Source organism: Acipenser ruthenus, chromosome 44 (genome assembly GCF_902713425.1).
Source record: "Acipenser ruthenus chromosome 44, fAciRut3.2 maternal haplotype, whole genome shotgun sequence".
In the NCBI taxonomy this organism is placed as follows: Eukaryota; Metazoa; Chordata; class Actinopteri; order Acipenseriformes; family Acipenseridae; genus Acipenser; species Acipenser ruthenus.
In genome coordinates, this window is record NC_081232.1 from 5,508,216 (window position 1) to 5,523,114 (window position 14,899).

General features: G+C 40.5%; 16 non-coding genes and 16 pseudogenes across 16 annotated transcripts; 5 read left to right on the top strand and 27 right to left on the bottom strand.

The window, feature by feature from the left end:
- Window positions 1-120: 120 nt before the first annotated feature.
- LOC131710345 (5S ribosomal RNA) lies at window positions 121-239 on the bottom strand. Its single transcript, XR_009312217.1, has one exon. It is a non-coding gene; the product is annotated as a 5S ribosomal RNA (ribosomal RNA).
- Window positions 240-339: 100 nt separating this feature from the next.
- Window positions 340-458, bottom strand: LOC131710418 (5S ribosomal RNA). The gene has a single exon (XR_009312290.1). It is a non-coding gene; the product is annotated as a 5S ribosomal RNA (ribosomal RNA).
- Window positions 459-558: 100 nt separating this feature from the next.
- LOC131719538 (5S ribosomal RNA) lies at window positions 559-677 on the bottom strand. Its single transcript, XR_009318437.1, has one exon. It is a non-coding gene; the product is annotated as a 5S ribosomal RNA (ribosomal RNA).
- Window positions 678-777: 100 nt separating this feature from the next.
- Window positions 778-896, bottom strand: LOC131716274 (5S ribosomal RNA; annotated as a pseudogene).
- Window positions 897-996: 100 nt separating this feature from the next.
- Window positions 997-1,115, bottom strand: LOC131713088 (5S ribosomal RNA). Its single transcript, XR_009314976.1, has one exon. It is a non-coding gene; the product is annotated as a 5S ribosomal RNA (ribosomal RNA).
- A 114-nt stretch (window positions 1,116-1,229) lies between these two features.
- LOC131713853 (5S ribosomal RNA) lies at window positions 1,230-1,348 on the bottom strand (annotated as a pseudogene).
- A 114-nt stretch (window positions 1,349-1,462) lies between these two features.
- Window positions 1,463-1,581, bottom strand: LOC131711864 (5S ribosomal RNA). Its single transcript, XR_009313753.1, has one exon. It is a non-coding gene; the product is annotated as a 5S ribosomal RNA (ribosomal RNA).
- A 114-nt stretch (window positions 1,582-1,695) lies between these two features.
- On the bottom strand, window positions 1,696-1,804 carry LOC131716350 (5S ribosomal RNA; annotated as a pseudogene).
- A 114-nt stretch (window positions 1,805-1,918) lies between these two features.
- LOC131712846 (5S ribosomal RNA) lies at window positions 1,919-2,037 on the bottom strand. The gene has a single exon (XR_009314734.1). It is a non-coding gene; the product is annotated as a 5S ribosomal RNA (ribosomal RNA).
- A 114-nt stretch (window positions 2,038-2,151) lies between these two features.
- On the bottom strand, window positions 2,152-2,270 carry LOC131713293 (5S ribosomal RNA; annotated as a pseudogene).
- A 100-nt stretch (window positions 2,271-2,370) lies between these two features.
- LOC131716518 (5S ribosomal RNA) lies at window positions 2,371-2,479 on the bottom strand (annotated as a pseudogene).
- Window positions 2,480-2,579: 100 nt separating this feature from the next.
- LOC131719539 (5S ribosomal RNA) lies at window positions 2,580-2,698 on the bottom strand. The gene has a single exon (XR_009318438.1). It is a non-coding gene; the product is annotated as a 5S ribosomal RNA (ribosomal RNA).
- A 114-nt stretch (window positions 2,699-2,812) lies between these two features.
- Window positions 2,813-2,931, bottom strand: LOC131719540 (5S ribosomal RNA). The gene has a single exon (XR_009318439.1). It is a non-coding gene; the product is annotated as a 5S ribosomal RNA (ribosomal RNA).
- A 100-nt stretch (window positions 2,932-3,031) lies between these two features.
- LOC131714022 (5S ribosomal RNA) lies at window positions 3,032-3,150 on the bottom strand (annotated as a pseudogene).
- A 100-nt stretch (window positions 3,151-3,250) lies between these two features.
- On the bottom strand, window positions 3,251-3,359 carry LOC131716519 (5S ribosomal RNA; annotated as a pseudogene).
- Window positions 3,360-3,459: 100 nt separating this feature from the next.
- LOC131719541 (5S ribosomal RNA) lies at window positions 3,460-3,578 on the bottom strand. Its single transcript, XR_009318440.1, has one exon. It is a non-coding gene; the product is annotated as a 5S ribosomal RNA (ribosomal RNA).
- Window positions 3,579-3,692: 114 nt separating this feature from the next.
- Window positions 3,693-3,811, bottom strand: LOC131719542 (5S ribosomal RNA). Its single transcript, XR_009318441.1, has one exon. It is a non-coding gene; the product is annotated as a 5S ribosomal RNA (ribosomal RNA).
- A 100-nt stretch (window positions 3,812-3,911) lies between these two features.
- LOC131714023 (5S ribosomal RNA) lies at window positions 3,912-4,030 on the bottom strand (annotated as a pseudogene).
- Window positions 4,031-4,387: 357 nt separating this feature from the next.
- On the bottom strand, window positions 4,388-4,506 carry LOC131714143 (5S ribosomal RNA; annotated as a pseudogene).
- A 100-nt stretch (window positions 4,507-4,606) lies between these two features.
- On the bottom strand, window positions 4,607-4,715 carry LOC131715378 (5S ribosomal RNA; annotated as a pseudogene).
- Window positions 4,716-4,815: 100 nt separating this feature from the next.
- LOC131711144 (5S ribosomal RNA) lies at window positions 4,816-4,934 on the bottom strand. Its single transcript, XR_009313026.1, has one exon. It is a non-coding gene; the product is annotated as a 5S ribosomal RNA (ribosomal RNA).
- Window positions 4,935-5,034: 100 nt separating this feature from the next.
- Window positions 5,035-5,153, bottom strand: LOC131713850 (5S ribosomal RNA; annotated as a pseudogene).
- A 100-nt stretch (window positions 5,154-5,253) lies between these two features.
- Window positions 5,254-5,372, bottom strand: LOC131710920 (5S ribosomal RNA). The gene has a single exon (XR_009312803.1). It is a non-coding gene; the product is annotated as a 5S ribosomal RNA (ribosomal RNA).
- Window positions 5,373-5,486: 114 nt separating this feature from the next.
- LOC131712082 (5S ribosomal RNA) lies at window positions 5,487-5,605 on the bottom strand. Its single transcript, XR_009313971.1, has one exon. It is a non-coding gene; the product is annotated as a 5S ribosomal RNA (ribosomal RNA).
- Window positions 5,606-5,705: 100 nt separating this feature from the next.
- On the bottom strand, window positions 5,706-5,824 carry LOC131713836 (5S ribosomal RNA; annotated as a pseudogene).
- Window positions 5,825-5,938: 114 nt separating this feature from the next.
- LOC131712865 (5S ribosomal RNA) lies at window positions 5,939-6,057 on the bottom strand. The gene has a single exon (XR_009314753.1). It is a non-coding gene; the product is annotated as a 5S ribosomal RNA (ribosomal RNA).
- A 114-nt stretch (window positions 6,058-6,171) lies between these two features.
- LOC131710852 (5S ribosomal RNA) lies at window positions 6,172-6,290 on the bottom strand. Its single transcript, XR_009312734.1, has one exon. It is a non-coding gene; the product is annotated as a 5S ribosomal RNA (ribosomal RNA).
- Window positions 6,291-6,492: 202 nt separating this feature from the next.
- On the top strand, window positions 6,493-6,611 carry LOC131716205 (5S ribosomal RNA; annotated as a pseudogene).
- A 114-nt stretch (window positions 6,612-6,725) lies between these two features.
- LOC131712887 (5S ribosomal RNA) lies at window positions 6,726-6,844 on the top strand. Its single transcript, XR_009314774.1, has one exon. It is a non-coding gene; the product is annotated as a 5S ribosomal RNA (ribosomal RNA).
- A 114-nt stretch (window positions 6,845-6,958) lies between these two features.
- On the top strand, window positions 6,959-7,077 carry LOC131713825 (5S ribosomal RNA; annotated as a pseudogene).
- Window positions 7,078-7,177: 100 nt separating this feature from the next.
- Window positions 7,178-7,296, top strand: LOC131713268 (5S ribosomal RNA; annotated as a pseudogene).
- Window positions 7,297-7,407: 111 nt separating this feature from the next.
- Window positions 7,408-7,526, top strand: LOC131713783 (5S ribosomal RNA; annotated as a pseudogene).
- The last annotated feature ends 7,373 nt before the right edge of the window (window positions 7,527-14,899 follow it).

Here is a 14,899-nt window from a genome sequence, read left to right on the forward strand (position 1 = left end):
TTTATTTTCGTGCAGTGTCTGCTTTTATGACTTATGTTCGGTGAGCTGGGGGTGATTCCTCCGAGATTTCGTTTTGTCCTCCACACATTTCAATTGTAAAATGTAATTACAAAAACGTAATGCCCGCAGCACTTGATATTCCCAGGTGGTCTCCCATCCAAGTACTAACCAAGCCCAACATTGCTTAGCTTCTGAGATCAGACGAGATCAGGCTTATTCAAGGTGGTGTGGCCGCAGGCGATTGCATTTCTGCTTTCATGACTTTTATGTTTAGTGAGCTGGGGGTGATTCCTCCAAAACTTCCTCTTGTCCTCCACACATTTCAATTGTAAAATGTAATACCTGCAGCACTTGATATTCCCAGGTGGTCTCCCATCCAAGTACTAACCAAGCCCAACATTGCTTAGCTTCTGAGATCAGACGAGATCAGGCTTATTCAAGGTGGTGTGGCCGCAGGCGATTGCGTTTCTGCTTTCATGACTTTTATGTTTACTGAGCTGGGGGTGATTCCTCCAAAATTTCCGTTTGTCCTCCACACATTTCAATTGTAAAATGTAATGCCTGCAGCACTTGATATTCCCAGGTGGTCTCCCATCCAAGTACTAACCAAGCCCAACATTGCTTAGCTTCTGAGATCAGACGAGATCAGGCTTATTCAAGGTGGTGTGGCCGCAGGCGATTGCATTTCTGCTTTCATGACTTTTATGTTTAGTGAGCTGGGGGTGATTCCTCCAAAATTTCCTTTTGTCCTCCACACATTTCAATTGTAAAATGTAACGCCTGCAGCACTTGATATTCCCAGGTGGTCTCCCATCCAAGTACTAACCAAGCACAACATTGCTTAGCATCTGAGATCAGACAAGATGAAGCTCATTCAAGGTGGTGTGGCCGCAGGCGATTGCATTTCTGCTTTCATGACTTTTATGTTTAGTGAGCTGGGGGTGATTCCTCCAAAATTTCCTTTTGTCCTCCACACATTTAAATTTTAAAACGTAATGCCTGCAGCACTTGATATTCCCAGGTGGTCTCCCATCCAAGTACTAACCAAGCCCAACATTGCTTAGCTTCTGAGATTAGACGAGATCAGGCTGATTCAAGGTGGTGTGGCCGCAGGCGATTGCATTTCTGCTTTCATGACTTTTATGTTTAGTGAGCTGGGGGTGATTCCTCCAAAATTTCCTTTTGTCCTCCACACATTTCAATTGTAAAATGTAATTACAAAAATGTAATGCCTGCAGCACTTGATATTCCCAGGTGGTCTCCCATCCAAGTACTAACCAAGCCCAACATTGCTTAGCTTCTGAAATCAGACATGATCAGGCTTATTCAAGGTGGTGTGGCCACAGGCGATTGCATTTCTGCTTTCATGACTTTTATGTTTAGTGAGCTGGGGGTGATTCCTCCAAAATTTCCTTTTGTCCTCCACACATTTCAATTGTAAAATGTAATTACAAAAATGTAATGCCTGCAGCACTTGATATTCCCAGGTGGTCTCCCATCCAAGTACTAACCAAGCCCAACATTGCTTAGCTTCTGAGATCAGACAAGATCAGGCTTATTCAAGGTGGTGTGGCCGCAGGCGATTGCATTTCTGCTTTCATGACTTTTATGTTTAGTGAGCTGGGGGTGATTCCTCCAAAATTTCCTTTTGTCCTCCACACATTTCAATTGTAAAATGTTATTACAAAAATGTAATGCCTGCAGCACTTGATATTGCCAGGTGGTCTCCCATCCAAGTACTAACCAAGCCCAACATTGCTTAGCTTCTGAGATCAGGCTTATTCAAGGTGGTGTGGCCACAGGCGATTGCATTTCTGCTTTCATGACTTTTATGTTTAGTGAGCTGGGGGTGATTCCTCCAAAATTTCCTTTTGTCCTCCACACATTTCAATTGTAAAATGTAATTACAAAAATATAATGCCTGCAGCACTTGATATTCCCAGGTGGTCTCCAATCCAAGTACTAACCAAGCCCAACATTGCTTAGCTTCTGAGATCAGACGAGATCAGGCTTATTCAAGGTGGTGTGGCCGCAGGCGATTGCATTTCTGCTCTCATGACTTTTATGTTTAGTGAGCTGGGGGTGATTCCTCCAAAATTTCCTTTTGTCCTCCACACATTTCAATTGTAAAATGTAATTACAAAAATGTAATGCCTGCAGCACTTGATATTCCCAGGTGGTCTCCCATCCAAGTACTAACCAAGCCCAACATTGCTTAGCTTCTGAGATCAGACGAGATCAGGCTTATTCAAGGTGGTGTGGCGGCAGGTGATTGCATTTCTGCTTTCATGACTTTTATGTTTAGTGAGCTGGGGGTGATTCCTCCAAAATTTCCTTTTGTCCTCCACACATTTCAATTGTAAAATGTAATGCCTGCAGCACTTGATATTCCCAGGTGGTCTCCCATCCAAGTACTAACCAAACCCAACATTGCATAGCTTCTGAGATCAGGCTTATTCAAGGTGGTGTGGCAGCAGGCAATTGCATTTCTGCTTTCATGACTTTTATGTTTAGTGAGCTGGGGGTGATTCATCCAAAATTTCCTTTTGTCGTCCACACATTTCAATTGTAAAATGTAATGCCTGCAGCACTTGATATTCCCAGGTGGTCTCCCATCCAAGTACTAACCAAGCCCAACATTGCTTAGCTTCTGAGATCAGACGAGATCAGGCTTATTCAAGGTGGTGTGGCCGCAGGCGATTGCATTTCTGCTTTCATGACTTTTATGTTTAGTGAGCTGGGGGTGATTCCTCCAAAATTTCCTTTTGTCCTCCACACATTTCAATTGTAAAATGTAATTACAAAAATGTAATGCCTGCAGCACTTGATATTCCCAGGTGGTCTCCCATCCAAGTACTAACCAAGCCCAACATTGCTTAGCTTCTGAGATCAGACGAGATCAGGCTTATTCAAGGTGGTGTGGCCGCAGGCGATTGCATTTCTGCTCTCATGACTTTTATGTTTAGTGAGCTGGGGGTGATTCCTCCAAAATATCCTTTTGTCCTCCACACATTTCAATTGTAAAATGTAATGCCTGCAGCACTTGATATTCCCAGGTGGTCTCCCATCCAAGTACTAACCAAGCCAAACACTGCTTAGTTTCTGAGATCAGACGAGATCAGGCTTATTCAAGGTGGTGTGGCAGCAGGCGATTGCATTTCTGCTTTCATGACTTTTATGTTTAGTGAGATGGGGGTGATTCCTCTAAAATTTCCTTTTGTCCTCCACACATTTCAATTGTAAAATGTAATGCCTGCAGCACTTGATATTCCCAGGTGGTCTCCCATCCAAGTACTAACCAAACCCAACATTGCATAGCTTCTGAGATCAGGCTTATTCAAGGTGGTGTGGCAGCAGGCAATTGCATTTCTGCTTTCATGACTTTTATGTTTAGTGAGCTGGGGGTGATTCATCCAAAATTTCCTTTTGTCGTCCACACATTTCAATTGTAAAATGTAATGCCTGCAGCACTTGATATTCCCAGGTGGTCTCCCATCCAAGTACTAACCAAGCCCAACATTGCTTAGCTTCTGAGATCAGACGAGATCAGGCTTATTCAAGGTGGTGTGGCCGCAGGCGATTGCATTTCTGCTTTCATGACTTTTATGTTTAGTGAGCTGGGGGTGATTCCTCCAAAATTTCCTTTTGTCCTCCACACATTTCAATTGTAAAATGTAATTACAAAAATGTAATGCCTGCAGCACTTGATATTCCCAGGTGGTCTCCCATCCAAGTACTAACCAAGCCCAACATTGCTTAGCTTCTGAGATCAGACGAGATCAGGCTTATTCAAGGTGGTGTGGCCGCAGGCGATTGCATTTCTGCTCTCATGACTTTTATGTTTAGTGAGCTGGGGGTGATTCCTCCAAAATATCCTTTTGTCCTCCACACATTTCAATTGTAAAATGTAATGCCTGCAGCACTTGATATTCCCAGGTGGTCTCCCATCCAAGTACTAACCAAGCCAAACACTGCTTAGTTTCTGAGATCAGACGAGATCAGGCTTATTCAAGGTGGTGTGGCAGCAGGCGATTGCATTTCTGCTTTCATGACTTTTATGTTTAGTGAGATGGGGGTGATTCCTCTAAAATTTCCTTTTGTCCTCCACACATTTCAATTGTGAAATGTAATTACAAAAATGTAATGCCTGCAGCACTTGATATTCCCAGGTGGTCTCCCATCCAAGTACTAACCAAGCCCAACATTGCTTAGCTTCGGAGATCAGGCGATATCAGGCTTGATAAGGCTTATTCAAGGTGTTGTGGCTGCTGGCGATTGCATTTCTGCTTTCATGACTTTTATGTTTAGTGAGCTGGGTGTGATTCCACTAAAATTTCCTTTTGTCCTCCACACATTTCAATTGTAAAATGTAATTACAATAATGTAATGCCTGCAGCACTTAATATTCCCAGGTGGTCTCCCATCCAAGTACTAACCAAGCCCAACATTGCTTAGCTTCTGAGATCAGACGAGATCAGGCTAATTGAAGGTGGTGTGGTCGCAGGCGATTGCATTTCTGCTTTCATGACTTTTATGTTTAGTGAGCTGGGGGTGATTCCTCCAAAATTTCCTTTTGTCCTCCACACATTTCAATTGTAAAATGTAATGCCTGCAGCACTTGATATTCCCAGGTGGTCTCCCATCCAAGTACTAACCAAGCCCAACATTGCTTAGCTTCTGAGATCAGACTTATTCAAGGTGGTATGGCTGCAGGCGACTGCATTTCTGCTTTCATGACTTTTATGTTTAGTGAGCTGGGGGTGATTCCTCCAAAATTTCCTTTTGTCCTCCACACATTTCAATTGTAAAATGTAATGCCTGCAGCACTTGATATTCCCAGGTGGTCTCCCATCCAACTACTAACCAAGCCCAACATTGCTTAGCTTCTGAGATCAGACGAGATCAGGCTTATTCAAGGTGGTGTGGCCGCAGGCGATTGCATTTCTGCTTTCATGACTTTTATGTTTAGTGAGCTGGGGGTGATTCCTCCAAAATTTCCTCTCCTCCTCCACACATTTCAATTTTAAAATGTAATGCCTGCAGCACTTGATATTCCCAGGTGGTCTCCCATCCAAATACTAATCAAGCCCAACATTGCTTAGCTTCTGAGATCAGGCGAGATCAGGCTTATTCAAGGTGGTGTGCCTGCAGGCAATTGCATTTCTGCTTTCATGACTTTTATGTTTAGTGAGCTGGGGGTGATTCCTCCAAAATTTCCTTTTGTCCTCCACACATTTCAATTGTAAAATGTAATGCCTGCAGCACTTGATATTCCCAGGTGGTCTCCCATCCAAGTACTAACCAAGCCCAACATTGCTTAGCTCCTGAGATCAGACGAGATCAGGCTTATTCAAGGTGGTGTGGCCGCAGGCGATTGCATTTCTGCTTTCATGACTTTTATGTTTAGTGAGCTGGGGGTGATTCCTCCAAAATTTCCTTTTGTCCTCTACACATTTCAATTGTAAAATGTAATTACAAAAATGTAATGCCTGCAGCACTTGATATTCCCAGGTGGTCTCCCATCCAAGTACTAACCAAGCCCAACATTGCTTAGCTTCTGAGATCAGACGAGATCAGGCTTATTCAAGGTGGTGTGGACGCAGGCGATTGCCTTTGTGCTTTCATGACTTTTATGTTTAGTGAGCTGGGGGTGATTCCTCCAAAATTTCCTTTTGTCCTCCACACATTTCAATTTTAAAATGTAATGCCTGCAGCACTTGATATTCCCAGGTGGTCTCCCATCCAAGTTCTAACCAAGCCCAACATTGCTTAGCTTCAGAGATCAGACGAGATCAGGCTTATTCAAGGTGGTGTGGCCGCAGGCAATTGCATTTCTGCTTTCATGACTTTTATGTTTAGTGAGCTGGGGGTGATTCCTCCAAAATTTCCTTTTTTTGTCCACACATTTCAATTGTAAAATGTAATTACAAAAATGTAATGCCTGCAGCACTTGATATTCCCAGGTGGTCTCCCATCCAAGTACTAACCAAGCCCAACATTGCTTAGCTTCTGATATCAGACGAGATCAGGCTGATTCAAGGTGGTGTGGCCGCAGGCGATTGCATTTCTGCTTTCATGACTTTTATGTTTAGTGAGCTGGGGTTGATTCCTCCAAAATTTCCTTTTGTCCTCCACACATTTCAATTGTAAAATGTAATTACAAAAATGTAATGCCTGCAGCACTTGATATTCCCAGGTGGTCTCCCATCCAAGTACTAACCAAGCCCAACATTGCTTAGCTTCTGAGATCAGACGAGATCAGGCTTATTCAAGGTGGTGTGGCCGCAGGTGATTGCATTTCTGCTTTCATGACTTTTATGTTTAGTGAGCTGGGGGTGATTCCTCCAAAATTTCCTTTTTTTGTCCACACATTTCAATTGTAAAATGTAATTACAAAAATGTAATGCCTGCAGCACTTGATATTCCCAGGTGGTCTCCCATCCAAGTACTAACCAAGCCCAACATTGCTTAGCTTCTGAGATCAGGCAAATTCAAGGTGGTCAAACCGCCTTGAATAAGCCTGATCTCGTCTGATCTCAGTAGCTAAGCAATGTTGGGCTTGGTTAGTATTTGGATGGGAGACCACCTGGGAATATCAAGTGCTGCAGGCATTACACTTTTGTAATTACATTTTACAATTGAAATGTGTGGAGGACAAAAGGAAATTTTGGAGGAATCACCCCCAGCTCACTAAACATAAAAGTCATGAAAGCAGAAATGCAATTGCCTGCGGCCACACCACCTTGAATAAGCCTGATCTCGTCTGATCTCAGAAGCTAAGCAATGTTGGACTTGGTTAATACTTGGATGGGAGACCACCTGGGAATATCAAGTGCTGCAGGCATTACACTTTTGTAATTACATTTTACAATTGAAATGTGTGGAGGACAAAAGGAAATTTTGGAGGAATCACCCCCAGCTCACTAAACATAAAAGTCATGAAAGCAGAAATGCAATCGCCTGCGTCCACACCACCTTGAATAAGCCTGATCTCGTCTGATCACAGAAGCTAAGCAATGTTGGGCTTGGTTAGTACTTGGATGGGAGACCACCTGGGAATATCAAGTGCTGCAGGCATTACATTTTACAATTGAAATGTGTGGAGGACAAAAGGAAATTTTGGAGGAATCACCCCCAGCTCACTAAACATAAAAGTCAAGAAAGCAGAAATGCAATCGCCTGCAGCCACACCACCATGAATAAGCCTGATCTCGTCTGATCTCAGAAGCTAAGCAATGTTGGGCTTGGTTAGTACTTGGATGGGAGACCACCTGGAAATATCAAGTGCTGCAGGCATTACATTTTTGTAATTACATTTTACAATTGAAATGTGTGGACAAAAGGAAATTTTGGAGGAATCACCCCCAGCTCACTAAACATAAAAGTCATGAAAGCAGAAATGCAATCGCCTGCGGCCGCACCACCTTGAATAAGCCTGATCTCATCTGATCTCAGAAGCTAAGCAATGTTGGGCTTGGTTAGTACTTGAATGGGAGACCACCTCGGAATATCAAGTGCTGCAGACATTACATTTTGTGCCGTATTGAATTCAGCAATAGCCTCTTTGGCTGTCAATCATTTTAAAATTGTATAAAGACGTCAGGTGGAGGAAGAGAGAGGGTGATTGTAGGAAGTGATGTAATAGTTGACGCAGAGAGAGAGAGAGAATGAGAGAATGCAGTATGGCATTTAGTTGTAATAGTTTTTTTTTTGTTTGTTTTTTTTGGTGCCTAAGCTTACCGTTAATTAATATATGAAATATAGCTTTGACACCACGGATGTTTTGTGTATGGCGAAATTCGTTGGGACAGGAATGATGTCAAGTCAACGATTGAGGAATAAAGTGGCGAGTGATTTGAAACTTGCAGGACCAGTGAAGACGCCGACACGGTTTGCAATTTTGAATTCGACAATGGTTATTTAATGCGTGGAGAACAATCCATATTGATTTAAATTAACGAGACTGAAACCTGGAGTTTTTATACTGCTGTATTACTAGCTGGATAAACCTGGAGTTTTCTGCATATTGCTCTATTATTGGCGAGACTGAAACCTGTTTTTTTTTGTTTTGTTTTGTTTTTTTTTTGTTTTTGTTGCCTACTGGATTGTTATGGAGTTGTCCTGCACGTGTATTTGAGGAGGACGGCTGACAACTGTAGCGGGACTTAATCAATATTATGGAAGTTCCCGTCGTTTCTCTTTTGGGAAAATGACTGTTTAGATCTATGTCACGTCCTTTCTTACTTTGCTTGACTTTATTATAGCCTCCCGGTCATTATTTCTGTTACTTACCTTGATGCAAACTGCTTGTTTATTATCTGTATGTTGGTGTAATGACTTGGAAAACATTGTCTGTTTGAAACCAGATATATTTATGACCAGATTTAAAGAAAGTGTTTGATTATTTTCATACTAATGGTTTTTTCCCTTCTTTCTTTCTCTCTCTCCATTTTAAAACTGTATTAACTGAGTTTCTTTGCATATGAATCAGCTAAACTGAATTGCTATTTGTATAACTTGTGATATGAATAGTTTGTGAATGTTTGTTGTATTGAGGGTATAAAATTGATTCTTTGTATAAATCAGTTAAACTGAATTGATACTTGTACAACCTGTGATATTGATAGTTTCTTTGCATATGAATCAGTTAAACTGAATTGCCATTTTCTCAATATGTGATATAGATGGTTCGTGAATGTTTGCTGTGTGTAAAGAACTGCATCCGAGGAATAACCATAGTTAATCCGTTAGGAGGGCTCAATATGAGTAATGGAATTACCATTTAACTATAAAAAAATCTTATTGGCTATTCAGTTTAATTGCTTGTGCTATGCTTAGGATAATGCGGAGACCATGTAAATTGAGAAATATACTATTGTATGTTTCTTAATAGATGTGGTTTCAATGATTGGGAACTAATTGAGTACTAAAGGTGTCAAGGAAGAATGCTCTTAAATGTGTGTTGTGTGGTGTAAAACGAAAATGAGTGACAGTACTGGTTATGGAATAAATGTTAATGGGTGTTTATTTAAACCCCTATGCTTAAGTTATCAAGAGTCAGTTGCAATTTTTATATTGTAGGGTCACGTAGGTAGAAACTTGGTTTTGCTACAAGGTCCGAGTAACGAGTTGTGTTTTATTGGGAAGTTTATATATACTTTCCTGGCGCCCGAACTTTATTAGGCCAATTTCGTTACATAATTTGGCGCCAGAACAGGGACAGAAACAAATGTGAATATTTTTGCTTCTGACGGTTTGATTGTTGATAAAATGGCGGAAGAAGTCAATTATGATAACTTTGCATTGATAGGGCAGGATCTATTGTTAGAACCAGTACCTGTTACATGTGGTTCTTCATGTAGGGTCTGATCGTTCATTGTTTACTCCATGATTAAGACCTTTGCCAACACCCACTCCAAGAGCTAGAGGGGTTGGTAACCACGCTGAATTTCGTACTTTAATTGGTACTATAGACTATAGAGATAGTTAAAGAGGTATCAAAGGAAACTCAGGCTGCACATGAACAGTTGTTGAAAAACCAGAAAGAAATACAAGAGCAGATGCGCTCTGATTTTGTGAGGCTGGAGTTTAATTTGGAGAAGGAAAGACAAAAGCAGTTAAGTGAGATTATGACTTTTGTGGAGAAGGAATTTCAGAATTTTGGACGGATAATAATTGAGAAAATTGAGGGAGAATCTGCCAAGGTTAAAGAAGAAGGAATTTGGAATATGAAGCAGTTAACTTCAGAAGTGGGTAGTGAACTACAGCAGGTAATTCAAAATGTGCAGAGTTTAGCTCAGTCAACAGTGGATGAGATTACAGGCTTTAAAACACAAATTATCATAGAATTTGAGGATTTACAGGGTTGTCTGCAGAAAGAAATAGAGGTGTTGAGTAATCAAATCAGTCAATTACAAAAAAGTGTGGAAGTAAAGCAAGTTGGAAAGCAAGGTGAACAATTACGTTCTCCTATGGTAATTAAGAGTGGGGATCGTTTGGGAAATGTTGGAAAATTACCAGTTAAATTGTTGTTTCCATCATTTGGAACGTCTGAAGATGAGCCAGACCCTATTTCATATTTAGAAAAATGTCAGGATTTTTTGGCTTTAAGACCTATGTCTGATGAGGACATTCTTGCTACTTTAAGGAATGTATTATTTGGAACAGCTAGAGCTTGGTGGGAAATTGCTAGAAGTCAAGTTCATACATGGTCAGAATTTAAGTCTCGGTTTATGGCAGCTTTTCTGTCTGAGGACTATGAAGATGAATTGGCAGAGAGGATAAGAACTAGAAGGCAACAGGAAGGAGAGAGTGTGCGTGATTTTGCGTTTGTACTGCAGGTTCTATGTAAAAAATGGAAATCCGATATGTCTGAGTCAGAAGTAGTTAAAATGATTTTGAGAAATATGAATCCTCATTTAACTTCCCAGTTAAGATTAAGAGTACAAACTGTAGAAGAACTAGTATGTCTGGGAGGTCAGTTGGAAAAGGATCAACTCAATCAATATGAGTTTGATCAACGCAGAGCTTTGCAAAGCAAAAGTAAGGATGAGACTAGTAAACATAATGAAAGAAGTGTCGTACCTAGTGTAAGTGGTTCTACTGTTTTGTGTTGGAGATGTAATGGGCAACACCTTCCTGGGAATTGCCCACGGTATAAGTCAACCAAACAAATAGAGCCTGGAAATAGGTATATTAGTAATAGAAATTTTAATCAATCTTCAACTACTAAAATGGATTCTTCGGTTTCTACTGTGAGTGGAACACTGCCGGAAGTGGTAAAAAAGCCTCATGGGAAAAATGTTAAACCATCTGAGAAGCAGACACCTGAAAGTATATTGAAACAACTGGTGGTGTGTGTAACAATCCGTAATTGGGTTGGAAATGCCCTCTTGGATACAGGCTCATCTTTCACTCTATTACAGGAGCAAATGTGGGAGAAATTAAAACAAGCTGGGAGGGAGCTCCTTTGTATTTAGCAAATGGAGAGGAGTGTGTGCCAATAGGAAGCATTCCGCTTTTATATGAAATGCATGGATTTAGATGGACGGTACCCACAGTAGTTTTGCCATCTGGGAAATTAGCGTATGTTCTTGTCTTTGGTCTTGATTTTATCACAAAAAGTGGAATACAAATTGATGTTCGTCATCAGGAGTATGGGATTTTTTGGGATAAAAACCAAAGAAAATTTCCTTTCCAGGTGGGAAGAGTTGAAGAAGGCCTCTTCAGCTGCAAATTTTCTATATTCAGCTATTAAACCTTCTGATAGTTTCCACTCTTTGTCTAAAGTGGTTTCTCAGGAAAAGCAACGGCAAACGTTGATTGCAGATGCAGTGAGTCAAGCTGATTTATCAGAGGAGGAAGTTGAGTTACTATCAAAACTTATACAAGATTATCCAAAGGTGTGTACTCTAAAGCTGGGTTGAACTTTGGTTTTACAGCATAGAATCCATACTAGAAGTCTGGTGTCCATTAAGCAAAAGTCGTATCGAATGTCTGCAAGTAAACAGCAGATGGTTAAAGAACATATTATGGATATGTTAGAGAAAGGTGTTATTGAACACTCTTTCTCTTCTTGGGCTTTTCCTGTGGTTTTATCTCCAAAGAAAGATGGTTCAAGTAGGTTCTGTGTAGATTATAGGAAATTAAATGCTGAAACTGAAGATGATGCTTTTCCTATGCCTTCCATTAACGAGATTCTTGAATCCTTGTCGGGAGCTATTATTTTTTCTACTTTGGATTTGAATAGTGGATACTGGCAAGTGGAAATGGATGAAGACAGTAAAACCAAGACTGCATTTGTTTCTCCATTTGGCCTTTTTAAGGTAATGCCTTTTGGTTTAAGAATGCTCCAGCTACTTTCCAACGCTTAATGGAAAGAGTGTTGGGAGAGTTGCGGCGAAGAACTTGTTTTGTGTATTTGGATGATATTATCATCTATTCATCGAATGTACAACAACATCTACAAGATTTGGAAGATGTTTTGAAGAAGTTGGATGAGGCAGGATTAACTATGAACTTAAAGAAATGTCAATTCTGCAAACGCCATATTAAGTTTCTGGGGCATGTGGTGACTGGAGATGGTATCGGAGCTGATCCTGAAAAGATGGAGGCAGTGAAGATCTTTCCAGAGCCTAAAACCGTTAAAGATATTCAAAGATTCTTAGGCATGGCTGGGTGGTATCATAGGTTTGTGCCTAATTTTTCACAGATTGCTGAACCTTTGAATGCCTTAAAGAAGAAGAATTCTACGTTTAAGTGGACTGCTGAATGTGATAGAGCTTTTCAGACATTGAAAGACTGCCTGACTTCTCCTCCGATTTTAGGTCATCCGGATCTTCGTCTTCCTTTCATTGTTTATACGGACACTAGTGGTCATGGTCTGGGAGCAATTTCAGCCCAACAATCGTCTCAGTCATCAGAGAAAGTCATAGCTTATGCTAGTAGGTCTTTAACAGCTCCTGAAAGAAACTACTCTACAACTGAACGGGAATGCCTGGCTGTTGTTTGGGCATTGGAGAAGTGGCGACATTACTTGGAGGGAATACGCTTTACTGTTGTTACTGATCATTCTTCTCTCTTGTGGGTGTTCAACACTACTAAACCTAATTCTCGTTTGATTCGTTGGGCGATTCGCCTTCAAGAATTCACATTTGCTGTAGAGTATCGAAAGGGAAAGTTGAACTGTGCACCTGATGCTCTTTCGCAAGCACCTGTTGATTCTGCTGAAAACATCTTGTTGAGTGTGCAGACTAATAAGCAACAAGCATTGTTCGAACCTTTTCCTCTCAGTGACGAGGATATCTGGAAAGCTCAGAAAGCAGATCTAGAAGTACAGGAATTGTATCAACAACTCCTTGTTGGAGTAGAAGAAAATAATCCAGGAAGTAACAGTTCTATTACTTATGAGATATTGGAGGATAAAGTCTATCGAAAAGTGAAACAATCTGATCAAGGATATCGCTATCAAGTCTTTATTCCTCAAGCTATGCAAAATCAAGTTATATCTGCTTATCATGATAATCCTATGAGTGGTCATTTTGGTAGATATAAAACATTGAAAAGGATAACTGAGGTAGCCTTCTGGCCTAAAATGTGGAAGGATGTGATTAAATATGTGCAGAATTGTGTTACTTGTCAGGTTTACAAACCTGAGAATAGACTTCCAGGAGGGAAGCTTCAACAGACTGAAGTTCATCGGCCATGGGAGATGGTTGGTGTGGATTTGATGGGTCCGTTACCCCGGAGTGTTAAAGGAAACACTCAGTTACTTGTGGTAGTAGATTACTACTATAAGTGGGTGGAGTTATTTCCTTTGCGAAAGGGCACGGCTGATGTTGTGAGTAGGATCTTGGTTAATGAAATTTTCACGAGATGGGGAACTCCTGATTGTGTTCTTTCAGATCGTGGTCCTCAGTTTGTATCACAAATCCTACAGGAAGTGTGTGATCGATGGCTTGTTGTAAAAAAATTCACTACGGCTTATCATCCTCAGACCAACTTAACGGAAAGGGTAAATCGAACTTTAAAACCCATGATTGCTTCTTTTGTAGGGAATCAGCACAATAAATGGGATCAGTATTTGTCTGAATTTCGCTTTGCTATAAACTCAGCAATTCAAGAATCCACTGGATTTTCGCCGGCTGAGATAAATTTGGGACGGCGTCTCCAAGGTCCCTTAGAGAAGACCTTGCAGTGTGCAGTTAATCCTGATGCTTCTGCTTATGAGGTAGTTTCCAATCTTGATCATATGCGTAAGCATATTTCTGAAAATGTACATAAGGCTAGAATTCGGCAAGAAAGAAACTATAATTAACATCATAGAGAAGTAAATTATGACCTCAAGGTTTACTCAGGAGGAGATTGATTTAGCTACCCCATGTAGTGTTAGCTTTTAAGAAGGGGGGGGGAAATGTGCCGTATTGAATTCAGCACTAGCCTGTTTGGCTGTCAATCATTTTAAAATTGTATAAAGACGTCAGGTGGAGGAAGAGAGAGGGTGATTGTAGGAAGTGACGTAATAATTGACGCAGAGAGAGAGAGAATGAGAGAATGCAGTATGGCAATAAGTTGTAATAGGTTTTTTTGTTTGTTTTTTTTGGTGTCTAAGCTTACCGTTAATTAATATATGAAATATAGCTTTGACACCACGGATGTTTTGTGTATGGGGAAATTCGTTGGGACAGGAATGATGTCAAGTCAACGATTGAGGAATAAAGTGGTGAGTGATTTGAAACGTGCAGGACCAGTGAAGACGCCGACACGGTTTGCAATTTTGAATACACCAATGGTTATTTAATGCGTGGAGAACAATCCATATTGATTTAAATTAACGAGACTGAAACCTGGAGTTTTTATACTGCTGTATTACTAGCCGGATAAACCTGGAGTTTTCTGCATATTGCTCTATTATTGGCGAGACTGAAACCTGTTTTTTTTTTGTTTTGTTTTGTTTTTTTTTGTTTTTGTTGCCTACTGGATTGTTATGGAGTTGTCCTGCACGTGTATTTGAGGAGGACGGCTGACAACTGTAGCGGGACTTAATCAATATTATGGAAGTTCCCGTCGTTTCTCTTTTGGGAAAATGACTGTTTAGATCTATGTCACGTCCTTTCTTACTTTGCTTGACTTTATTATAGCCTCCCGGTCATTATTTCTGTTACTTACCTTGATGCAAACTGCTTGTTTATTATCTGTATGTTGGTGTAATGACTTGGAAAACATTGTCTGTTTGAAACCAGATATATTTATGACCAGATTTAAAGAAAGTGTTTGATTATTTTCATACTAATGGTTTTTTCCCTTCTTTCTTTCTCTCTCTCCATTTTAAAACTGTATTAACTGAGTTTCTTTGCATATGAATCAGCTAAACTGAATTGCTATTTGTATAACTTGTGAT